The following is a 24681-nucleotide window of genomic DNA, read 5'->3' on the forward strand; positions in this document are numbered from 1 at the left end:
GGTAAGAGTTTAGTTACCTTATTAGCAAAAAAGTGAAAATAATTGAGAGAATTGTAATAATTGGTGGAAAAGCTCCATAGCTGATTCACAAGAATTTATCTTTGAGTTTTGGACAATGCTTTTCCTTGTTTCTAAACTTTTTAGTAATTGGCTCTTTCAAGACATATTCAGTCCTCCTTTTTTTAAGTAAAACTTTAGCAGATTTAACAGCCATAATTCCAAACCAGTCAAGCTGGTTCATGCATTGGTGGTATAGTGGTGAGCATAGCTGCTTCCCAAGCAGTTGACCTGGATTCGAATCCCGGCCAATGCAATACTTATGTAGTTTTATTTCTGGCATATCATACATTTTACAAACTATTTTGTAATGTTAGTGCAGAAAATGTAAAAAAAAAAGCTGAACCTGTAAGCATTGGTGGTATAGTGGTGAGCATAGCTGCCTTCCAAGCAGTTGACCCGTGTTCAATTCCCAGCCAATACAAAACATCGGTGTTTTTTTTTTTCAGGCACGTCATACTTTTTACTAACAATTTTGTAGGGTTAGTGCAGAAAATGTGAAAAAAATGCTGGGTATCTTAAGCATTTTTGGTATAGTGGTGAGCAAACCTGCCTTCCAAGCAGTTGACCTGCGATTGATTCCTGGTCAATGCAATACTTATGCGGGGTTTTTTTTCCTGGCACGTCTTACTTTTTACTAATAATTTCGTGTTGTTAGTGCAGAAAATGTAAGAAAAAAACATGCCTTCTGTAAGTGTTGGTGGTATAGTGGTGAGAATCGCTGCCTTCCAAGTAGTTGACCCGAATTCGATTCTCAGCCAGCGCATGAATATTTTATCAAATTTGGTGATGCTTTTAGTCTGTTTTAATTTTTCGTTTTAAGTCTCAGGCTCTTCTTTCTTCTTAGAGTTTAGCAACCACGAAAATGAGAAAAAAATTGAAGAGAATATTTCTTAGCTTTTTTTCAACTGTCTCATCTAACTGATCTTCTGCTCTTCAGTTGTTGATTAAACAGTTTGTAGGGTTAGTCTCCAATATGAAAGCAATGTCAAGGTTGGCATTGGTGTCATGCTGGTGGGTGTAGTTGCTTTTAAAACAATAGGCCTTAGTTTAATTCTTGAAGAACTCATTGTTTTTTTGCATTTGGTGGTGTTTGGACTCTTTTTCACTTTCTGTGCTAAGGCTTATGCTTTTATTTCTTTCTTGGTAACACTTTAGCTACCTTAGTTGGCAAAAAGCAAAGCTAATTGAGAGAATTTGTAGGCAGAGGTGGAAAAGCTACATAACTGATTCCAAAAACTCCTCTGTCTTTAGAGTTAGTGTTAAAAATGCTAAAAATGGCAGAGGTCTTTAGGGGTAATTTGGTGCTGGTGCTGACTCTTTGTAATCTTTTTGAGCTAAGGCTCATAGTGTACTTTCTTTCTTGGTAAGAGTTTAGTTACCTTATTGCAAAAAAAAAGTGAAAATAATTGAGAGAATTGTAAGAATTGGTGGAAAAGCTCCATAGCTGATTCACAAGAATTCATCTTTGAGTTTTGGACAATGCTTTGCCTTGTTTTTAAACTTTTTAGTATTTGGCTCCTTCAAGGCATATTCAGTCCTCCTTTTTTTAAGTAAAACTTTAGCAGATTTAACAGCCATAATCCCAAACCAGTCAAGTTGGTTCATGCATTGGTGGTATAGTGGTGAGCATAGCTGCTTCCCAAGCAGTTGACCCGGGTTCGATTCCCAGCCAATGCAATACTTATGTAGTTTTATTTCTGGCATATCATACATTTTACAAACGATTTTGTAATGTTAGTGCAGAAAATGTAAAAAAAAAAGCTGACCCTGTAAGCATTGGTGGTATAGTGGTGAGCATAGCTGCCTTCCAAGCAGTTGACCTGGGTTCAATTCCCAGCCAATACAAAACATCAGTGTTTTTTTTTTTCAGGCACGTCATACTTTTTACTAACAATTTTGTAGGGTTAGTGCAGAAAATGTGAAAAAAATGCTGGGTACCTTAAGCATTTTTGGTATAGTGGTGAGCAAACCTGCCTTCCAAGCAGTTGACCTGCGATTGATTCCTGGTCAATGCAATACTTATGTGGGTTTTTTTTTCCTGGCACGTCTTACTTTTTACTAATAATTTCGTATTGTTAGTGCAGAAAATGTAAGAAAAAAACATGGCTTCTGTAAGTGTTGGTGGTATAGTGGTGAGAATCGTTGCTTTCCAAGTAGTTGACCCGAGTTTGATTCTCAGCCAACGCATGAATTGATTTTCACATTTGGTGATGCTTTTAGTCTGTTTTAATTTTTCGTGTTAAGTCTCAGGTTCTTCTTTCTTCTTAGAGTTTAGCAACCACGAAAATGAGAAAAAAATTGAAGAGAATATTTCTTAGCTTTTTTTCAACTGTCTCATCTAACTGATCTTCTGCTCTTCAGTTGTTGATTAAACACTTTGTAGGGTTAGTCTCCCATATGAAAGCATTGTCAGGGTTGGCATTGGTGTTATGCTGGTGGGTGTAGTTGCTTTTAAAACAATAGGCCATAGTTTAATTCTTGAAGAGCTCATTGTTTTTTTGCATTTGGTGGTGTTTGGACTCTTTTTCACTTTCTGTGCTAAGGCTTATGCTTTTATTTCTTTCTTGGTAACACGTTAGCTACCTTAGTTGGCAAAAAGCCAAGCTAATTGAGAGAATTTGTAGGCAGAGGTTTAAAAGCTACATAACTGATTCCAAAAACTCCTCTGTCTTTAGAGTTAGTGTTAAAAATGGCAGAGGTCTTTAGGGGTAATTTGGTGCTGGTGCTGACTCTTTGTAATCTTTTTGAGCTAAGGCTCATAGTGTACTTTCTTTCTTGGTAAGAGTTTAGTTACCTTATTGGCAAAAAAGTGAAAATAATTGAGAGAATTGTAAGAATTGGCGGAAAAGCTCCATAGCTGATTCACAAGAATTCATCTTTGAGTTTTGGACAATGCTTTGCCTTGTTTTTAAACTTTTTAGTATTTGGCTCTTTCAAGACATATTCAGTCCTCCTTTTTTTAAGTAAAACTTTAGCAGATTTAACAGCCATAATCCCAAACCAGTCAAGTTGGTTCATGCATTGGTGGTATAGTGGTGAGCATAGCTGCTTCCCAAGCAGTTGGCCCGGGTTCGATTCCCAGCCAATGCAATACTTATGTAGTTTTATTTCTGGCATATCATACATTTTACAAACTATTTTGTAATGTTAGTGCAGAAAATGTAAAAAAAAAAGCTGATCCTGTAAGCATTGGTGGTATAGTGGTGAGCATAGCTGCCTTCCAAGTAGTTGACCCGGGTTTGATTCCTGGCCAATGCAAAACATGAGTGTGTTTTTTTTTCAGGCACGTCATAATTTTTACTAACAATTTTGAAGGGTTAGTGCAGAAAATGTGAAAAAAATGCTGGGTACCTTAAGCATTTTTGGTATAGTGGTGAGCAAACCTGCCTTCCAAGCAGTTGACCTGCGATTAATTCCTGGTCAATGCAATACTTATATGGGTTTTTTTTTCCTGGCACGTCTTACTTTTTACTAATCATTTCGTATTGTTAGTGCAGAAAATGTAAGAAAAAAACATGGCTTCTGTAAGTGTTGGTGGTATAGTGGTGAGAATCGCTGCCTTCCAAGTAATTGACCCGGGTTTGATTCCTGGCCAACGCATGAATTGTTTTTCACATTTGGTGATGCTTTTAGTCTGTTTTAATTATTCGTGTTAAGTGTCAGGCTCTTCTTTCTTCTTAGAGTTTAGCAACCACGAAAATGAGAAAAAAATTGAAGAGAATATTTATTAGATTTTTTTCAACTGTCTCATCTAACTGATCTTCTGCTCTTCAGTAGAGATGAGCGTTGTTCTACTCGAACTGTTCGCCAATCTCAAATTCGAGCTGTTTTGGGCGGTGTTCGAGCCGTTCGGCGAACACGAACAATTTGAGAAAAATTCGGCTGTTCGAGGTTATGTTCGATAACTGTTCGTGCACCAAAATCATAACTGGATTTTTTCTCAGTAATGATGAAAATTAATGTTAATACGCAGTTTGAGTGTACAGCGGGGTGGGGGGAGGGGCAGGGGATGGATCTCTGCAGGAACAATGAAGATCTCCATTTTTTTTTCTCTTTCCCGCATTTGCAGTGGGGAGGTGCAATCTGTCAGCCCATCAGCAGCGCACACACGGAGCGAAGTGCTTTTTTTCACACAAGCAAGGGCATGTGTCATTGGCAGTGTATGTCACATGTCCTTGCCCTATAAGACCAAGCCATTTTCCCCGTCGCCACCATTTTCTCACTGCTGCAGCTGCGTGTTAGACGGCACCGCTGTTGCTGTGTGCACTATACCTTGTTAATTTCAAGCCAATTTTCGCACAAATATACAGATAGCTTGGGAGTAGGGAATAGTTGTGATTGCAGTCCTTTTAAGGACTAGGTTACAGCATTTCCTACGACTTTTATCAGGCAGGTCTGTGCTCTTAAATAGATAGATTGTGGGAGTAAAGACTAATTGTAATTGGAGTCCTTTTCAGGACTAGGTTACATCAGTTCCTATCAGTTTTTGCCAGGCAGGTCTGTGCCAGTGCTGTGCAAGTTTTTTTCACAGCATTTGGCTGAATCTAGCAAAGCTAATCCTTCTTGGCCTATTGCAGAGTGTGTTAGTCAGTGGAGTAGCCTATCTGTGTTGCAAGATATACCACCTGTGTATAGAATACCAATTTTTTTACTGCACCTAGTGAAGTAAAATCTTTTGGGCATAGCATCATTCTATTAGTCCATCTATACTGACCTCCATCAGGTTGCAAATTGAATATAATTTTTTTCTGCATCTAGCTCTGAAAAAATTTTGGGCTTCTAGCTGTGTGTGGGACTTGTTGTATTAGTCCATCTATACTGACCTCCATCAGGTTGCAAACTGCATATATTTTTTTCTTCATCTACCTCTGAAAAAATATTGGGCTTCTAGCTGTGTGTGGGACTTGTTCTATTAATCCATCTATACAGACCTCCATCAGGTTGCAAACTGAATATATTTTTTCTGCATCTACCTCTGAAAAAATATTGGGCTTCTAGCTGTGTGTGGGACTTGTTCTATTAATCCATCTATACAGACCTCCATCAGGTTGCAAACTGAATATATTTTTTTCTGCATCTACCTCTGAAAAAATATTGGGCTTCTAGCTGTGTGTGGGACTTGTTCTATTAATCCATCTATACAGACCTCCATCAGGTTGCAAACTGAATATATTTTTTTCTGCATCTACCTCTGAAAAAATATTGGGCTTCTAGCTGTGTGTGGGACTTGTTCTATTAATCCATCTATACAGACCTCCATCAGGTTGCAAACTGAATATATTTTTTTCTGCATCTACCTCTGAAAAAATATTGGGCTTCTAGCTGTGTGTGGGACTTGTTCTATTAATCCATCTATACAGACCTCCATCAGGTTGCAAACTGAATATATTTTTTTCTGCATCTACCTCTGAAAAAATATTGTTCTTCTAGCTGTGTGTGGGACTTGTTGTATTAGTCCATCTATACTGACCTCCATCAGGTTGCAAACTGAATATATTTTTTTCTGCATCTACCTCTGAAAAAATATTGGGCTTCTAGCTGTGTGTGGGACTTGTTCTATTAATCCATCTATACAGACCTCCGTCAGGTTGCAAACTGAATATATTTTTTTCTGCATCTACCTCTGAAAAAATATTGAGCTTCTAGCTGTGTGTGGGACTTGTTCTATTAATCCATCTATACAGACCTCCATCAGGTTGCAAACTGAATATTTTTTTTTCTGCATCTACCTCTGAAAAAATATTGGGCTTCTAGCTGTGTGTGGGACTTGTTCTATTAATCCATCTATACAGACCTCCATCAGGTTGCAAACTGAATATATTTTTTTCTGCATCTACCTCTGAAAAAATATTGGGCTTCTAGCTGTGTGTGGGACTTGTTCTATTAATCCATCTATACAGACCTCCATCAGGTTGCAAACTGAATATATTTTTTTCTGCATCTACCTCTGAAAAAATATTGGGCTTCTAGCTGTGTGTGGGACTTGTTCTATTAATCCATCTATACAGACCTCCATCAGGTTGCAAACTGAATATATTTTTTTCTGCATCTACCTCTGAAAAAATATTGGGCTTCTAGCTGTGTGTGGGACTTGTTCTATTAATCCATCTATACAGACCTCCATCAGGTTGCAAACTGAATATATTTTTTTCTGCATCTACCTCTGAAAAAATATTGGGCTTCTAGCTGTTTGTGGGACTTTCTCTATTAGTCCATCTATACTGATCTCCATCAGGTTGCAAATTAAAAATAATTTTTTTCTGCATCTACCTCTGAAAAAATATTGGGCTTCTAGCTGTGTGTGGGACTTTCTCTATTAGTCCATCTATACTGACCTCCATCAGGTTGCAAATTAAAAATAATTTTTATCTGCATCTAGCTCTGAAAAAATATTTGGCCTTCTAGCAGTGTGTGGGACTTTCTCTATTAGTCCATCTATACTGATCTCCATCAGGTTGCAAATTAAAAATAATTTTTTTCTGCATCTACCTCTGAAAAAATATTGGGCTTCTAGCTGTGTGTGGGACTTTCTCTATTAGTCCATCTATACTGACCTCCATCAGGTTGCAAATTGAATATAATTTTTTTCTGCATCTAACCCAGCCAATAGTTTTGGCCTAATACCACAGTTTGGCCACTCAGCTCTGCTCGGTTCCCATCCATTGTTTTTTTGTGCAAACAACTCCAGAGTTGTGAATTAGTTAACCACCAAAATGAGTGGAAAAAGGCCTGCTGCTGGTGGAAAGGGGAATAGGCGTGTTGGGAAGGGGAAAAAAGGTTGTGTCCGTGGGGTAGGTGTTAAAGCAACAGTAACATCTGCAGAAGAAAGACCATCTTCCAGCCAAACTAAAATGTCTACTTCTTTTAGCGGACAATGTGATAAGATCCCTTTCTTACGGCCACGCCAATTGCTACAAATTCCAGATGAGGCACAAAAACAGCAGGTGCTTCAACGGATATCAAGTGCTCCTTTAAGTGGGCTCTCCTCCACATCAACTTCAACATCACAAATACTCCAGTCCTCAAAGGTGTCACCCCAATCGCACTTGCTTCCTCACAGCTCCCAAATCTCCAGCTGCCCGTCTGAGTATGAGGTAGAACAGATGGTTGAGTCTGCAGAGCTGTTTACTCATACTATAGCCTGGGAATCAGAGGTCGACTCCAGCGCTTCTGTGAATCCAGACGAGGAAATGATCTGCACTGATGCCCAGAATCTTTATGAGTCAGATCCAGGACCAGACGCAGAAGGTTCTGACCATAATGTAGACCCTCATTCCCAAACTGTAACTCCTGTTGGTGGAGACAATGAGGAAGACGATGATAAGACTCAAATACCTGATTGGAGCGACAACTTTAGTTTTTTGTCAGGGCAGGAACAGGTTGGCTCTGAGGACGACGGGTGTGATAACGCACAGGGTGATGATGATGAGGTTGGAGATCCCACTTACTGTCAACCCACAGTCAGCCAAGAGATGAGGTCAGCAGAGGAGGTGGAGGAAGATGCTAGTGACGACGAGGTCAGGTTGCGCCTTCCTGGACAGAGACGTAGTACTGGAAGCACGTCAACAACTGCATCCTCAAACACAACTCTGCCTCTCACCACAAGTCGTGGTGGCTCTTCAGGTCGCATGGGTGCTAAGCCTTGCATAGCCTGGGCATTTTTTCAGATCGATAAAGATGACCCAACTCGTGTTATCTGTAACATTTGTCAGCAAAAGCTAAGTAGAGGCCAAAAAATACATAGTTTGAGTACTTCATGCATGAACCGGCACATGGACATGAAGCATAAGTTGCAGTGGGAAGCTCAGTGTGCTACAATGCGGCCTAGCCGGCCGGGCCAACCACCGTCTCCCATATCTTGTGCATCCGCGGCCTCTTCATCCTCTGTGACTGGGGGGACAGCAGTCACACCTGTTTTGGGGCGCACACCTGCCACCTCTTTACCCGCAACAGCCAGCGTGATTGGCAGGTCATCATTTTCTTTGGAGGTGGTAACACCAGCTGGTGTTGAGCGCTGTCCGACATCGATAGCACCACCTTTGGATCAAGGCAACCTAACATGTCCGCCTGCATCTTCCTCACAGACCGGCAGTTTGCCGGGGACACCCTTATCAACCCCGTCTAAGCACAATAGCCAGCCCTCGGTCCCTCAGATGTGGACAAGTAAAAGACCATTTCCTCCTAGCCATGAGAAAGCTAAGAGGTTGAATTTCACCATCTGCAAGCTCTTGGCTACAGAAATGCTGCCTTTCCGCCTGGTGGACACAGAGGATTTTCGAGACCTTATGTCCGTCGCAGTGCCCCAGTACCAGATGCCCAGTCGGCACTACTTCTCAAAGAAAGGTGTGCCTGCGCTCCACCAGCATGTCGCACACAACATCACCGCTTCTTTGAGAAACTCTGTGTGTGACAGGGTGCATTTCACCACAGACACTTGGACGAGTAGGCATGGACAGGAGCGTTACATGTCGCTGACTGGGCACTGGGTAACTATGGTGACAGCAGGACAAGGGGCTGCTGTCCAAGTCTTGCCGTCCCCACGAGTTGTGCGTCAATCCTCTTTATGTCAAAGTTCCTCCACTGCTTCTGCCTCCTCAACCTCCTCTCGGTCTTCCACCTGCACCCAAAGCCTGTCTGGTCATGCCACAAGCTTTCTAACTGCGCAGAAGGGATCCTGCACACCTCCTTACTATGCTGGCAGTAGGGCTCAACGTCATCAGGCGGTTTTTACATTGAAATGTCTGGGAAATTTGAGTCACACAGCTGAGGAGTTGTGGTCAGCTCTGGAGAACCAATTTCATGAATGGTTGTCTCCACTGAACCTGAAACAAGGGAAGGCCGTGTGCGACAATGCTGCAAACCTGGGTGCGGGCCTTCGTCTGGGCAATGTCACACACGTGCCTTGTATGGCTCACGTGTTGAACCTGGTTGTCCAGCAATTTTTAGCCCACTATCCCACACTAGATGGCCTTCTGCAGAGGGCACGGTCGCTGTGTGCTCACTTTCGCCGTTCGCAGCCCGCAGCTCAGCGACTTACATCTCTACAGAAGTCGTTGGGCCTGCCACTTCACCGGCTAAAATGCGATGTGCCTACCCGGTGGAATTCAACTCTGCACATGTTGCAGCGACTGTGGCAGCACCGACAAGCCCTGGTGCAATACGTTCTGACGTATAGCCTGGGCCAACGAGATCCAGAGGTGGGGCAAATCACGCTGGAGGAGTGGTCTCAGATCAGGGACCTATGCACCCTTCTGCACAGTTTTGAAATGGCGACGAAGATGTTTAGTGCTGACGATGCCATTATCAGCATGACTATTCCGGTGATTTACATGCTGGAGCACATGTTAAACAGAATTCGGAGTCAGGTGGTGGCACAAGAGGAGGTGGAGGAAGTAGAGGAGGAGGAGTTGTATGCGGAAGGGCTAACATCTGCAAGGTCCAGACGGTCGGCAGCACCAAGGCGGCAGGCATGTGAGGGTGGGGGAGATGGTTTTACCAGGGCGAATAGTAGCAGCCAAACTAGTGAGGAAGGTGCAGGAGCCCAGGAAGAAGTGGAGGACGAACTGATGGAAGACTCATCAGATGAGGGAGACACTTGATCACATTTTTGTTGTGCGAGGTTGGGGGGAGAGGACAGAGGAAGGAAGCATGATTGTTACCTCGCCACCAACACAACAGGGACTTGGTGCTCCTGGATGCTCAACACACATGAGTGCCTTCTTGCTGCACTACCTGCAACATGACCCTCAAATTGTGAGAATTAGAAATAATCCTGACTACTGGGTTGCCACACTGTTAGATCCCCGGTACAAAAGTAAATTTGCAGAAATTATTCCTGCCATAGAAAGGGATGCACGCATGCAGGAGTATCAGCAGAGACTGTTGCAGAATCTTACATGTGCTTTTCCACAAAATACCAGTGGTGCACGTAGTGAATCTCACAGTTCCAACTTGCCAACCGTGGGACCGTCAAGTGTTCAGCACTCAAACTGTAACAGAACCACAGTATCTGCTGGTAACATCAATTTTGCGGAATCATTTCACCACTTTTTTAGCCCATCCTTTGCAAGGCCACAGGAGACAAGAAGTCTGACACATAGTCAACGCCTAGAGACGATGGTACAGGAGTATCTCCAAGTAAACATTGAAGCCACGACTGTGTCACTGGACCCTGGCTCTTTTTGGGCTTCCAATCTGGATAAATGGCCGGAGCTAGCCACTTACGCCTTGGAGATCTTGTCATGCCCCGCAGCCAGCGTTCTGTCTGAACGTGTGTTCAGCGCTGCTGGTGGTGTGCTGACAGATAAGCGCACGCGGCTCTCCACTGATAATGTAGACAGACTCACGTTCATAAAGATGAACAAATCATGGATCCGAAACGACTTTTCTACCCCTGTGTCATCCTGGGGAGAGTAAAAGCTTGATGATTGGTTAAAATCACCCTACCAACCGTTTTAAGCTTTCAAATTACTAATCATGTTTATCTGTATCTTGGCTGGAAAATAATTTGGGCTTTGTAGCAGTGTGCAGCACTGATCCTATTAGGCCATCTATACTAAAGCTTCACCAGATTTAAAATTAATAATAATTTTTAGCTGCATCTAGCCTGGAAAATAATTTTGGGGCTCCGAGATGCGCAAGACACATAAGTGCCTTCTTGCTGCACTACCTGCAGCATGACCCTCATATTGTCAGAATTCGAAGTAATCATGACTACTGGGTTGCCACACTCTTAGATCCCCCAAACTTTTCGATCAACCTTTTCATTTTAATAAAGACCAAAAAAATGGTCATTTTTGAAATTATAAGCATTAGCAGGTTGTTAGAAACTGAAATCAAACAGTTTTCAACTCAAAACTTTATTCTAGGTGATGTTACATTTTCACATAGGACCCCTTGTTCGAAAGGAGCTTCTGAACTCTCTCGTCCATTGAATTTGTCAGGTTTTGGATGGTTTCTGCTTCAATTGTTTTGCATGAGGACAGAATACCCTCCCAGAGCTGTTGCTTAGATGTGAACTGCCTCCCGCCATCATAGACACTCCTTTTAATGATGCTCCAAAGGTTCTGAATGGGGTAGAGGTCAGGGGAGCATGGGGGTCACACCATAAGTTTGTCCCCTTTTATGCCCATATCAGCCAGAGATGCAGATGTTTTATGTGCAGCATGAGATGGTGCATTATCATGCAGAAAAATGATCTTGCTGTGAAATACACGGTTCTTCTTCTTGAACCATGGCAGGAAGTGCTGTTTGAGAAAATCCACATACATTATGGAGTTCATCTTTAGCGCCTTCAGGGATCCTAAAGGGGCCGACAATCTCTCTCCCCATGATTCCAGCCCAAAACATTACTCCACCTCCTCCTTGTTGGCGCTGTAGCCGTGTTTGCGTGGGGTGTCCATCAACCAGCCATCCTCCACTCCATCCATCTGGACCATCGAGCGCTGCACGGCACTCATCCGTGAACAAAACAGTTTTGAAATCAGTCTTCATGTAATGTTTGGCCCACTGGAGCCGTTTCTGCTTGTGTGAAGTGGATAGAGGAGGTCGACAGGATGGCGTATGCACAGCTGCAAACCTCTGAAGGACCCTGCATCTTGTTGTTCGGGGGACGTTGGAGGCACAAGCAGCTTCAAAAACTTGTCTGCTGCTATGACAAGGCATTTTTGCCGCTGCTCTTTCAACCTGATGTAATTGCCTGTAGGAAAGAGTCCTCAATTTGCCCTTATCAGCACGCACACATGTGTACTGTGAATCAGCTACATACTTCTTGATTGCCAAGACACTTCATCCTGATCATCGCACAATGTTGATTGTAGTCATGCCTTGACCTAAACACTCCACAATTTGTTGCTTCTCAGCAGCCGACACATCCTTTTTCTTTTCCATTTTGGCAGAAAATGTAGGCTGCTTAATAATGTAAGAGAGCCTTCTTAAGTAGTCTTGCCTTTCATTGGACACACCTGCCAAACTAATTAGCACAGGTGTCTGCAATTGCTTACAGTGATATAAAGAGCCCTGACACACATCACCATCAATGAGTTTAACTGACAAACAAACAAATTCTTCCCTTATCACTCCTAAACACTTTTTGCATAATAATTTGGAACACAGTGTACATGTGCTTTTCCACAAAACACCAGTGGTTCACGTAGTGAATCTTACAGTTCTAACTTGCCAACCGTGGTCTGTATGGAGTTGTTCAATAAAGGGCCCAAAATTAAGATAACATAGATGGGAGAGGTCTCTATGAATAGGAATTCCTAAGTATTTGATACCCTGTGAGGGCCAGGCAAAGGGAAAGTTGGACTGGATGGAATCCTATATGGAATCCTATATGGATTTGGGGAGGGAGACATCGAGGGCCTCAGACTTCGCTGCATTGATTTTAAAATTTGACCATGTAACAAAGTGATCTATTTCAGCCATAGCAGCATGGATGGATATATGTGATTGAGTGATATATACTAGGACATCATCAGCAAATAGAGAGCACTTGTACTCGGTGCCTCCCACCTCAATCCACCTAATATTGGGGTTATGGCGAATTGATGAGAGCAGGTGCTCCGTCACTAGGATCTATAAGAGAGGGGACAGAGGACATCCCTGCCTTGTCCCATTGGTGATTGTGAAAGGTGATGAAAATGTTCTGATGCACCCCCTGGGCCTTGGGACACCCGAAGCCGGACCCTTTTTGGTGGATGCTGGTGGTTGTAGTCTTCGTGGCGGCGACCCGGTTCCGTGGCTCAGGGTGGTCAAACCAGTGGCGGAACTATTTATGTGGTTTTGATGTTTAAATGTCCGACTACGCCACCCGTGGATTGCGGTCAGAGTGAACTGCCGCTACAGGGCAGACCACTGAGGCTGGTGTTGTGGGTGCAGCAGAGCGTAGCATAACTCCCCACGGGAGGAGTATAGCCTCAGGGCAGTGTATGCGGAGGATGGGGGTGATGGTGCAGGGCAGCAGCAGTAACGACACGGAGTCAGTGATGCAGTTCAGGGCCTTTACTCACAGTTCTTATTATCCAGACCACGTCTGCAGGTAACGGCTGCCCACGTCGTACTGTGCTCACCAGGTGAGGGGCTCAGACAACTCCCAGATAACTTTGGAGCACTTCACAGGACCCCCTTTGTGTGTCCTTTGTCTGGCCTTTCTTACCAACACTTCTGTCCGGCTGCCTCGGGCCTCCTCTTGGTAAACTTGGCGCCAGTTTCCCTGACCCTATGTGGTGCCTTCCTAGCGGGTGTAGAGAGGGGCTGCGCCACATAAAATGTCAGAGCCTCCGGTTTCTAGCTGAGGGTCGTTTCCTGCCTCCACTAGTTCGGGGACCGGTTTCCCCCTTTGGCCTGACCCCTCCATGCAGGTGGATTCGGGCGTGAGGTGGCGACTCGCCCGTCCGCACCCCTGGGATCCCTTCATTCCTCGTTCCTGGAGCCTTCTCCGCTCCTCTTCCTTCCTTCTCCCTCTTCCAGGCCTGGGCCTCTGTTACTCATGCAGAGCCCCTGCTCCCTGCCACTTCTGCTCAGACTTCTCTGCACTGAACTAAGATGGTGCCCACCTTTTATACTCCCTTCTCAATGCACCCAGGAACTGCTTCCTCCCTGCTCCTGCACTACAGGGTTCCCCTTCCTCAGTGCTCCCTCCCCCCACTCCAGCCAGGGACAGGGACTGTCGTGCCCATCTCAGGGGCATATTGGTCGCCCTGCCCCACGGCAATGTGGTGTAATGCATGCAGGTGTCGGGTCCTGATCCACACTCCATCCTTACCTGAGAGTGAGATATCACACCTCTGGGTGAGGTGCAATACCTCTGTAGCAACCGAGCCCTCAGGGTGCTACAGTTCCATTTATCTTCAGCCTAGGTGACGTATTGTGATACAGGGCCGTGATTTTGGCTATAAAATGGTCCCCTAGACCCCTACCCCAAGCTTTTTAAGAGAATCATATATGGCGTGCCAGGAGACTCTATGGAATGCTTTCTCAGCATCCAACGAGAGTATCTAATTACAAATTTTTAACTGCATCTAGCCCAGGAAATACTTTGTGCCTAGTAGCAGTGTCTGCTAGTCAGCAGATTATCCCGGCTGTTAAGCAAGCTACACCACCTGTAGTTTGGACACTTAATTTTTTCAAAGGAAATGCTTCGGGACCACGGGATACTCAGTGAAGAGCATCAGGAGGCACCCCAAGGCATAGGGGATGGGACTGGCAGTAGGGTGCCTTGCGGTGGACAGCCGAGCTCGATCCTTATAAAAGCTTTTTAACTGCAGCAGCTTTAGTGGACGCTACTGGAGCTGGAATTACGCGGCTGCTGGCATTAGACTTGCCCTCCAATAGATCCTTGTAAATGGATTTAAAGTGTATTCATTCAAATTAGAGAGACAATTTAAATTAAAAAGCTTAGAGCTGCCTCCACCACAGGGGGGCTCGCTCGACCCACCAGCGGACAGGCACCAGTATTGGGAGAGGGGGGCTGGCCATCAGGGTTCACCGCGGCTCTGGCACAAACCCGGCGACACGGAGGTGGCACGGGCAGGAGCGGACTGGCCGTGTCGGCTTCTCACTTTTTGGATTTTAGAAGGGCATGACATGCCTATATCTGTGTCTCCCCCTCCTTTTACTCCTCCACCTCTTTTATTTTCGCATGACTATATGTACTTGTCACTTTTCCATGTGTTAGTTATGTCTTCTGAGCAGTTTGTCAGCTTTTGGACACCTTTGAAGGTGTTTTCTATGTGTTTCTATGTGTTTTTGTTTGCCTGCCATTGGTTTTAACGGTGTTCGACGGTGTTCTAAAGTGTTCGACGAACAGTTCGGCGAACACACGGGTGTTCGACGAACCGAACCGAACTCGAACACTATGGGGGTGGCTCAACACTACTCTTCAGTTGTTGATTAAACACTTTGTAGGGTTAGTCTCCAATATGAAAGCAATGTCAGGGTTGGCATTGGTGTTATGCTGGTGGGTGTAGTTGCTTTTAAAACAATAGGCCATAGTTTAATTCTTGAAGAACTCATTGTTTTTTTCCATTTGGTGGTGTTTGGAATCTTTTTCACTTTCTGTGCTAAGGCTTATGCTTTTATTTCTTTCTTGGTAACACTTTAGCTACCTTAGTGGGCAGAAAGCAAAGCTAATTGAGAGAATTTGTAGGCAGAGGTGGAAAAGCTACATAACTGATTCCAAAAACTCCTCTGTCTTTAGAGTTAGTGTTAAAAATGCCAAAAATGGCAGAGGTCTTTAGGGGGAATTTGGTGCTGCTGTTGACTCTTTGTAATCTGTTTGAGCTAAGGCTCATAGTGTACTTTCTTTCTTGGTAAGAGTTTAGTTACCTTATTGTCAAAAAAGTGAAACTAATTGAGAGAATTGTAAGAATTGGTGGAAAAGCTCCATAGTTGATTCACAAGAATTCATCTTTGAGTTTTGGACAATGCTTTGCCTTGTTTTTAAACTTTTTAGTAATTGGCTCTTTCAAGACATATTCAGTCCTCCTTTTTCTAAGTAAAACTTTAGCAGATTTAACGGCCATAATCCCAAACCAGTCAAGTTGGTTCATGCATTGGTGGTATAGTGGTGAGCATAGCTGCTTCCCAAGCAGTTGACCCGGGTTCGATTCCCGGCCAATGCAATACTTATGTAGTTTTATTTCTGGCATATCATACATTTTACAAACTATTTTGTAATGTTAGTGCAGAAAATGTAAAAAAAGCTGATCCTGTAAGCATTGGTGGTATAGTGGTGAGCATAGCTGCCTTCCAAGCAGTTGACCCGGGTTCGATTCCCGGCCAATGCAAAACATGGGTGTGTTTTTTTTTCAGGCACGTCATAATTTTTACTAACAATTTTGTAGGGTTAGTGCAGAAAATGTGAAAAAAATGCTTTGTACCTTAAGCATTTTTGGTATAGTGGTGAGCAAACCTGCCTTCCAAGCAGTTGACCTGCGATTGATTCCTGGTCAATGCAATACTTATGTGGGTTTTTTTTCCTGGCACGTCTTACTTTTTACTAATAATTTTGTATTGTTAGTGCAGAAAATGTAAGAAAAAAACATGGCTTCTGTAAGTGTTGGTGGCATAGTGGTGAGCATAGCTGCCTTCCAAGCAGTTGACCCGGGTTCAATTCCTGGCCAACGCATGAATTGTTTTTCACATTTGGTGATGCTTTTAGTCTGTTTTAATTTTTCGTGTTAAGGCTCATGCTCTTCTTTCTTCTTAGAGTTTAGCAACCACGAAAATGAGAAAAATATTGAAGAGAATATTTCTTAGATTTTTTTCAACTGTCTCATCTAACTGATCTTCTGCTCTTCAGTTGTTGATTAAATACTTTGTAGGGTTAGTCTCCAATACGAAAGCAATGTGAGGGTTGGCATTGGTGTTATGCTGGTGGGTGTAGTTGCTTTTAAAACAATAGGCCATAGTTTAATTCTTGAAGAACTCATTGTTTTTTTCCATTTGGTGGTGTTTGGAATCTTTTTCACTTTCTGTGCTAAGGCTTATGCTTTTATTTCTTTCTTGGTAACACTTTAGCTACCTTAGTGGGCAGAAAGCAAAGCTAATTGAGAGAATTTGTAGGCAGAGGTGGAAAAGCTACATAACTGATTCCAAAAACTCCTCTGTCTTTAGAGTTAGTGTTAAAAATGCCAAAAATGGCAGAGGTCTTTAGGGGGAATTTGGTGCTGCTTTTGACTCTTTGTAATCTGTTTGAGCTAAGGCTCATAGTGTACTTTCTTTCTTGGTAAGAGTTTAGTTACCTTATTGCAAAAAAGTGAAAATAATTGAGAGAATTGTAAGAATTGGTGGAAAAGCTCCATAGCTGATTCACAAGAATTCATCTTTGAGTTTTGGACAATGCTTTGCCTTGTTTTTAAACTTTTTAGTAATTGGCTCTTTCAAGACATATTCAGTCCTCCTTTTTCTAAGTAAAACTTTAGCAGATTTAACGGCCATTATCCCAAACCAGTCAAGTTGGTTCATGCATTGGTGGTATAGTGGTGAGCATAGCTGCTTTCCAAGCAGTTAACCTGGGTTTGATTCCCGGCCAATGCAATAATTATGTAGTTTTATTTCTGGCATATCATACATTTTACAAACTATTTTGTAATGTTAGTGCAGAAAATGTAAAAAAAAAAGCTGATCCTGTAAGCATTGGTGGTATAGTGGTGAGCATAGCTGCCTTCCAAGCAGTTGACCCGGGTTCGATTCCCGGCCAATGCAAAACATGGGTGTGTTTTTTTTTCAGGCACGTCATAATTTTTACTACCAATTTTGTAGGGTTAGTGCAGAAAATGTGAAAAAAATGCTGGGTACCTTAAGCATTTTTGGTATAGTGGTGAGCAAACCTGCCTTCCAAGCAGTTGACCTGCGATTGATTCCTGGTCAATGCAATACTTATGTGGGTTTTTTTTTTCCTGGCACGTCTTACTTTTTACTAATAATTTTGTATTGTTAGTGCAGAAAATGTAAGAAAAAAACATGGCTTCTGTAAGTGTTGGTGGTATAGTGGTGAGCATAGCTGCCTTCCAAGCGGTTGACCCGGGTTCAATTCCTGGCCAATGCATGAATTGTTTTTCACATTTGGTGATGCTCTTAGTCTGTTTTAATTTTTCGTGTTAAGGCTCATGCTCTTCTTTCTTCTTAGAGTTTAGCAACCACGAAAATGAGAAAAAAATTGAAGAGAACATTTCTTAGATTTTTTTCAACTGTCTCATCTAACTGATCTTCTGCTCTTCAGTTGTTGATTAAATACTTTGTAGGGTTAGTCTCCAATACGAAAGCAATGTCAGGGTTGGCATTGGTGTTATGCTGGTAGGTGTAGTTGCTTTTAAAACAATAGGCCATAGTTTAATTCTTGAAGAACTCATTGTTTTTTTCCATTTGGTGGTGTTTGGAATCTTTTTCACTTTCTGTGCTAAGGCTTATGCTTTTATTTCTTTCTTGGTAACACTTTAGCTACCTTAGTAGGCAGAAAGCAAAGCTAATTGAGAGAATTTGTAGGCAGAGGTGGAAAAGCTACATAACTGATTCCAAAAACTCCTCTGTCTTTAGAGTTAGTGTTAAAAATGCCAAAAATGGCAGAGGTCTTTAGGGGGAATTTGGTGCTGCTGTTGACTCTTTGTAATCTGTTTGAGCTAAGGCTCATAGTGTACTTTCTTTCTTGGTAAGAGTTTAGTTACCTTATTGTCAAAAAAGTGAAACTAATTGAGAGAATTGTAAGAATTGGTGGAAAAGCTCCATAGCTGATTCACAAGAATTCATCTTTGAGTTTTGGACAATGCTTTGCCTTGTTTTTAAACTTTTTAGTAATTGGCTCTTTCAAGACATATTCAGTCCTCCTTTTTCTAAGTAAAACTTTAGCAGATTTAACGGCCATAATCCCAAACCAGTCAAGTTGGTTCATGCATTGGTGGTATAGTGGTGAGCATAGCTGCTTCCCAAGCAGTTGACCCAGGTTCGATTCCCGGCCAATGCAATACTTATGTAGTTTTTATTTTTTCCTGGCACGTCTTACTTTTTACTAATAATTTTGTATTGTTAGTGCAGAAAATGTAAGAAAAAAACATGGCTTCTGTAAGTGATGGTGGTATAGTGGTGAGCATAGCTGCCTTCCAAGCAGTTGACCCGGATTCAATTCCTGGCCAACGCATGAATTGTTTTTCACATTTGGTGATGCTTTTAGTCTGTTTTAATTTTTCGTGTTAAGGCTCATGCTCTTCTTTCTTCTTAGAGTTTAGCAACCACGAAAATGAGAAAAATATTGAAGAGAATATTTCTTAGATTTTTTTCAACTGTCTCATCTAACTGATCTTCTGCTCTTCAGTTGTTGATTAAATACTTTGTAGGGTTAGTCTCCAATACGAAAGCAATGTGAGGGTTGGCATTGGTGTTATGCTGGTGGGTGTAGTTGCTTTTAAAACAATAGGCCATAGTTTAATTCTTGAAGAACTCATTGTTTTTTTCCATTTGGTGGTGTTTGGAATCTTTTTCACTTTCTGTGCTAAGGCTTATGCTTTTATTTCTTTCTTGGTAACACTTTAGCTACCTTAGTGGGCAGAAAGCAAAGCTAATTGAGAGAATTTGTAGGCAGAGGTGGAAAAGCTACATAACTGATTCCAAAAACTCCTCTGTCTTTAGAGTTAGTGTTAAAAATGCCAAAAATGGCAGAGGTCTTTAGGGGGAATTTGGTGCTGCTTTTGACTCTTTGTAATCTGTTTGAGCTAAGGCTCATAGTGTACTTTCTTTCTTGGTAAGAGTTTAGTTACCTTATTGCAAAAAAGTGAAAATAATTGAGAGAATTGTAAGAATTGGTGGAAAAGCTCCATAGCTGATTCACAAGAATTCATCTTTGAGTTTTGGACAATGCTTTGCCTTGTTTTTAAACTTTTTAGTAATTGGCTCTTTCAAGACATATTCAGTCCTCCTTTTTCTAAGTAAAACTTTAGCAGATTTAACGGCCATAATCCCAAACCAGTCAAGTTGGTTCATGCATTGGTGGTATAGTGGTGAGCATAGCTGCTTCCCAAGCAGTTAACCTGGGTTTGATTCCCGGCCAATGCAATAATTATGTAGTTTTATTTCTGGCATATCATACATTTTACAAACTATTTTGTAATGTTAGTGCAGAAAATGTAAAAAAAAAAGCTGATCCTGTAAGCATTGGTGGTATAGTGGTGAGCATAGCTGCCTTCCAAGCAGTTGACCCGGGTTCGATTCCCGGCCAATGCAAAACGTGGGTGTGTTTTTTTTTCAGGCACGTCATAATTTTTACTAACAATTTTGTAGGGTTAGTGCAGAAAATGTGAAAAAAATGCTGGGTACCTTAACCATTTTTGGTATAGTGGTGAGCAAACCTGCCTTCCAAGCAGTTGACCTGCGATTGATTCCTGGTCAATGCAATACTTATGTGGGTTTTTTTTTTCCTGGCACGTCTTACTTTTGACTAATAATTTTGTATTGTTAGTGCAGAAAATGTAAGAAAAAAACATGGCTTCTGTAAGTGTTGGTGGTATAGTGATGAGCATAGCTGCCTTCCAAGCAGTTGACCAGGGTTCAATTCCTGGCCAATGCATGAATTGTTTTTCACATTTGGTGATGCTTTTAGTCTGTTTTAATTTTTCGTGTTAAGGCTCATGCTCTTCTTTCTTCTTAGAGTTTAGCAACCACGAAAATGAGAAAAAAATTGAAGAGAATATTTCTTAGATTTTTTTCAACTGTCTCATCTAACTGATCTTCTGCTCTTCAGTTGTTGATTAAATACTTTGTAGGGTTAGTCTCCAATACGAAAGCAATGTCAGGGTTGGCATTGGTGTTATGCTGGTGGGTGTAGTTGCTTTTAAAACAATAGGCCATAGTTTAATTCTTGAAGAACTCATTGTTTTTTTCCATTTGGTGGTGTTTGGAATCTTTTTCACTTTCTGTGCTAAGGCTTATGCTTTTATTTCTTTCTTGGTAACACTTTAGCTACCTTAGTGGGCAGAAAGCAAAGCTAATTGAGAGAATTTGTATGCAGAGGTGGAAAAGCTACATAACTGATTCCAAAAACTCCTCTGTCTTTAGAGTTAGTGTTAAAAATGCCAAAAATGGCAGAGGTCTTTAGGGGGAATTTGGTGCTGCTGTTGACTCTTTGTAATCTGTTTGAGCTAAGGCTCATAGTGTACTTTCTTTCTTGGTAAGAGTTTAGTTACCTTATTGTCAAAAAAGTGAAACTAATTGAGAGAATTGTAAGAATTGGTGGAAAAGCTCCATAGCTGATTCACAAGAATTCATCTTTGAGTTTTGGACAATGCTTTGCCTTGTTTTTAAACTTTTTAGTAATTTGCTCTTTCAAGACATATTCAGTCCTCCTTTTTCTAAGTAAAACTTTAGCAGATTTAACGGCCATAATCCCAAACCAGTCAAGTTGGTTCATGCATTGGTGGTATAGTGGTGAGTCATAGCTGCTTCCCAAGCAGTTGACCCGGGTTCGATTCCCGGCCAATGCAATACTTATGTAGTTTTATTTCTGGCATATCATACATTTTACAAACTATTTTGTAATGTTAGTGCAGAAAATGTAAAAAAAAAAGCTGATCCTGTAAGCATTGGTGGTGTAGTGGTGAGCATAGCTGCCTTCCAAGCAGTTGACCCGGGTTCGATTCCCGGCCAATGCAAAACATGGGTGTGTTTTTTTTTCAGGCACGTCATAATTTTTACTAACAATTTTGTAGGGTTAGTGCAGAAAATGTGAAAAAAATGCTGGGTACCTTAAGCATTTTTGGTATAGTGGTGAGCAAACCTGCCTTCCAAGCAGTTGACCTGCGATTGATTCCTGGTCAATGCAATACTTATGTGGGTTTTTTTTTTCCTGGCACGTCTTACTTTTTACTAATAATTTTGTATTGTTAGTGCAGAAAATGTAAGAAAAAAACATGGCTTCTGTAAGTGTTGGTGGTATAGTGGTGAGCATAGCTGCCTTCCAAGTAGTTGAACCGAGTTCGATTCTCAGCCAACGCATGAATTATTTTTCATATTTAGTGATGCTTTTAGTCTGTTTTAATTTTTCGTGTTAAGGCTCATGCTCTTCTTTCTTCTTAGAGTTTAGCAACCACGAAAATGAGAAAAAAATTGAAGAGAATATTTCTTAGATTTTTTTCAACTGTCTCATCTAACTGATCTTCTGCTCTTCAGTTGTTGATTAAATACTTTGTAGGGTTAGTCTCCAATACGAAAGCAATGTCAGGGTTGGCATTGGTGTTATGCTGGTGGGTGTAGTTGCTTTTAAAACAATAGGCCATAGTTTAATTCTTGAAGAACTCATTGTTTTTTTGCATTTGGTGGTGTTTGGAATCTTTTTCACTTTCTGTGCTAAGGCATATGCTTTTATTTCTTTCTTGGTAACACTTTAGCTACCTTAGTGGGCAGAAAGCAAAGCTAATTGAGAGAATTTGTAGGCAGCGGTGGAAAAGCTACATAACTGATTCCAAAAACTCCTCTGTCTTTAGAGTTAGTGTTAAAAATGCCAAAAATGGCAGAGGTCTTTAGGGGGAATTTGGTGCTGCTTTTGACTCTTTGTAATCTGTTTGAGCTAAGGCTCATAGTGTACTTTCTTTCTTGGTAAGAGTTTAGATACCTTATTGCAAAAAAGTGAAAATAACTGAGAGAATTGTAAGAATTGGTGGAAAAGCTACATAGCTGATTCACAAGAATTCATCTTTGAGTTTTGGACAATGCTTTGCCTTGTTTTTAAACTTTTTCGTAATTGGCTCTTTCAAGACATATTCAGTCCTCCTTTTTCTAAGTAAAACTTTAGCAGATTTAACAGCCATAATCCCAAACCAGTCAAGTTGGTTCTTGCATTGGTGGTATAGTGGTGAGCATAGCTGCTTCCCAAGCAGTTGACCCGGATTCTATTCCCGGCCAATGCAATACTTATGTAGTTTTATTTCTGGCATATCATACATTTTACAAACTATTTTGTAATGTTAGTGCAGAAAATGTAAAAAAAAAGCTGATCCTGTAAGCATTGGTGGTATAGTGGTGAGCATAGCTGCTTCCCAAGCAGTTGACCCGGGTTCGATTTCCAGCCAACGCAATACTTATGTAGTTTTATTTCTGGCATATCATACATTTTACAAACTATTTTGTAATGTTAGTGCAGAAAATGTAAAAAAAAAAGCTGACCATGTAAGCATTGGTGGTATAGTGGTGAGCATAGCTGCCTTCCAAGCAGTTGACCCGGGTTCAATTCCCTGCCTATAAAAAACATGTGTGTTTTTTTTTTTCAGGCACGTCATACTTTTTACTAACAATTTTGTAGGGTTAGTGCAAAAAATGTGAAAAAAATGCTGGGTACCTTAAGCATTTTTGGTATAGTGGTGAGCAAACCTTCCCTCCAAGCAGTTGACCTGCGATTGATTCCTGGTCAATGCAATACTTATGTGGGGGTTTTTTTCCTGGCACGTCTTACTTTTTACTAATAATTTCGTATTGTTAGTGCAGAAAATGTAAGAAAAAAACATGGCTTCTGTAAGTGTTGGTGGTATAGTGGTGAGCATAGCTGCCTTCCAAGTAGTTGATCCAAGTTTGATTCTCAGCCAACGCTTGAATTGTTTTTCACATTTGGTGATGCTTTTAGTCTGTTTTAATTTTTCGTGTTAAGTCTCAGGCTCTTCTTTCTTCTTAGAGTTTAGCAACCACGAAAATGAGAAAAAAATTGAAGAGAATATTTCTTAGCTTTTTTTCAACTGTCTCATCTAACTGATCTTCTGCTCTTCAGTTGTTGATTAAACACTTTGTAAGGTTAGTCTCCAATATAAAAGCAATGTCAGGGTTGGCATTGGTGTTATGCTGGTGGGTGTAGTTGCTTTTAAAACAATAGGCCATAGTTTAATTCTTGAAGAACTCATTGTTTTTTTGCATTTGGTGGTGTTTGGACTCTTTTTCACTTTCTGTGCTAAGGCTTATACTTTTATTTCTTTCTTGGTAACACTTTAGCTACCTTAGTGGGCAGAAAGCAAAGCTAATTGAGAGAATTTGTAGGCAGAGGTGGAAAAGCTACATAACTGATTCCAAAAACTCCTCTGTCTTTAGAGTTAGTGTTAAAAATGCCAAAAATGGCAGAGGTCTTTAGGGGTAATTTGGTGCTGGTGCAGACTCTTTGTAATCTTTTTGAGCTAAGGATCATAGTGTACTTTCTTTCTTGGTAAGAGTTTAGTTACCTTATTGGTAAAAAAGTGAAAATAATTGAGAGAATTGTAAGAATTGGTGGAAAAGCTCCATAGCTGATTCACAAGAATTCATCTCTGAGTTTTGGACAATGCTTTGCCTTGTTTTTAAACTTTTTAGTAATTGGCTCTTTCAAGACATATTCAGTTCTCCTTTTTTTAAGTAAAACTTTAGTAGATTTAACAGCCATAATCCCAAATCCCTCAAGTTTGTTCATGCATTGGTGGTATAGTGGAGAGCATAGTTGCTTCCCAAGCAGTTAACCTGGGTTCGATTCCCGGCCAATGCAATACATATGTAGTTTTATTTCTGGCATATCATACATTTTACAAACTATTTTGTAATGTTAGTGCAGAAAATGTAAAAAAAAAAGCTGATCCTGTAAGCATTGGTGGTATAGTGGTGAGCATAGCTGCCTTCCAAGCAGTTGACCCGGGTTCGATTCCTGGCCAATGCAAAACATGGGTGTGTTTTTTTTTCAGGCACGTCATAATTTTTACTAACAATTTTGTAGGGTTAGTGCAGAAAATGTGAAAAAAATGCTGGGTACCTTAAGCATTTTTGGTATAGTGGTGAGCAAACCTGCCTTCCAAGCAGTTGACCTGCGATTGATTCCTGGTCAATGCAATACTTATGTGGGTTTTTTTTTCCTGGCACGTCTTACTTTTTACTAATAATTTTGTATTGTTAGTGCAGAAAATGTAAGAAAAAAACATGACTTCTGAAAGTGTTGGTGGTATAGTGGTCAGCATATCTGCCTTGCAAGCATTTGACCCGGGTTCAATTCCCTGCCAACGCATGAATTGTTTTTCACATTTGGTGATGCTTTTAGTCTGTTTTAATTTTTCGTGTTAAGGCTCATGCTCCTCTTTCTTCTTAGAGTTTAGCAACCACGAAAATGAGAAAAAAATTGAAGAGAATATT

The 24681-nt window shown here is 41.3% G+C and overlaps 13 non-coding genes across 13 annotated transcripts; all 13 read left to right on the plus strand.

Annotated features, from left to right (window-relative positions):
* Positions 1 to 241: 241 nt before the first annotated feature.
* Positions 242 to 313, plus strand: TRNAG-CCC (transfer RNA glycine (anticodon CCC)). Its single transcript has one exon. It is a non-coding gene; the product is annotated as a tRNA-Gly (tRNA).
* Positions 314 to 1665: 1352 nt separating this feature from the next.
* TRNAG-CCC (transfer RNA glycine (anticodon CCC)) lies at positions 1666 to 1737 on the plus strand. The gene has a single exon. It is a non-coding gene; the product is annotated as a tRNA-Gly (tRNA).
* Positions 1738 to 1833: 96 nt separating this feature from the next.
* Positions 1834 to 1905, plus strand: TRNAG-UCC (transfer RNA glycine (anticodon UCC)). Its single transcript has one exon. It is a non-coding gene; the product is annotated as a tRNA-Gly (tRNA).
* A 1173-nt stretch (positions 1906 to 3078) lies between these two features.
* On the plus strand, positions 3079 to 3150 carry TRNAG-CCC (transfer RNA glycine (anticodon CCC)). The gene has a single exon. It is a non-coding gene; the product is annotated as a tRNA-Gly (tRNA).
* A 12464-nt stretch (positions 3151 to 15614) lies between these two features.
* TRNAG-CCC (transfer RNA glycine (anticodon CCC)) lies at positions 15615 to 15686 on the plus strand. The gene has a single exon. It is a non-coding gene; the product is annotated as a tRNA-Gly (tRNA).
* A 93-nt stretch (positions 15687 to 15779) lies between these two features.
* TRNAG-UCC (transfer RNA glycine (anticodon UCC)) lies at positions 15780 to 15851 on the plus strand. The gene has a single exon. It is a non-coding gene; the product is annotated as a tRNA-Gly (tRNA).
* Positions 15852 to 17199: 1348 nt separating this feature from the next.
* Positions 17200 to 17271, plus strand: TRNAG-UCC (transfer RNA glycine (anticodon UCC)). Its single transcript has one exon. It is a non-coding gene; the product is annotated as a tRNA-Gly (tRNA).
* A 1183-nt stretch (positions 17272 to 18454) lies between these two features.
* On the plus strand, positions 18455 to 18526 carry TRNAG-CCC (transfer RNA glycine (anticodon CCC)). The gene has a single exon. It is a non-coding gene; the product is annotated as a tRNA-Gly (tRNA).
* Positions 18527 to 19539: 1013 nt separating this feature from the next.
* On the plus strand, positions 19540 to 19611 carry TRNAG-CCC (transfer RNA glycine (anticodon CCC)). Its single transcript has one exon. It is a non-coding gene; the product is annotated as a tRNA-Gly (tRNA).
* Positions 19612 to 19707: 96 nt separating this feature from the next.
* On the plus strand, positions 19708 to 19779 carry TRNAG-UCC (transfer RNA glycine (anticodon UCC)). The gene has a single exon. It is a non-coding gene; the product is annotated as a tRNA-Gly (tRNA).
* Positions 19780 to 20962: 1183 nt separating this feature from the next.
* On the plus strand, positions 20963 to 21035 carry TRNAG-CCC (transfer RNA glycine (anticodon CCC)). The gene has a single exon. It is a non-coding gene; the product is annotated as a tRNA-Gly (tRNA).
* A 96-nt stretch (positions 21036 to 21131) lies between these two features.
* Positions 21132 to 21203, plus strand: TRNAG-UCC (transfer RNA glycine (anticodon UCC)). Its single transcript has one exon. It is a non-coding gene; the product is annotated as a tRNA-Gly (tRNA).
* Positions 21204 to 24142: 2939 nt separating this feature from the next.
* On the plus strand, positions 24143 to 24214 carry TRNAG-UCC (transfer RNA glycine (anticodon UCC)). The gene has a single exon. It is a non-coding gene; the product is annotated as a tRNA-Gly (tRNA).
* Positions 24215 to 24681: the final 467 nt, after the last annotated feature.

Source organism: Phyllobates terribilis, unplaced genomic scaffold (genome assembly GCF_046119375.1).
Source record: "Phyllobates terribilis strain yellow unplaced genomic scaffold, ASM4611937v1 Scaffold_3__8_contigs__length_932513732, whole genome shotgun sequence".
Lineage (NCBI taxonomy): Eukaryota > Metazoa > Chordata > Amphibia > Anura > Dendrobatidae > Phyllobates > Phyllobates terribilis.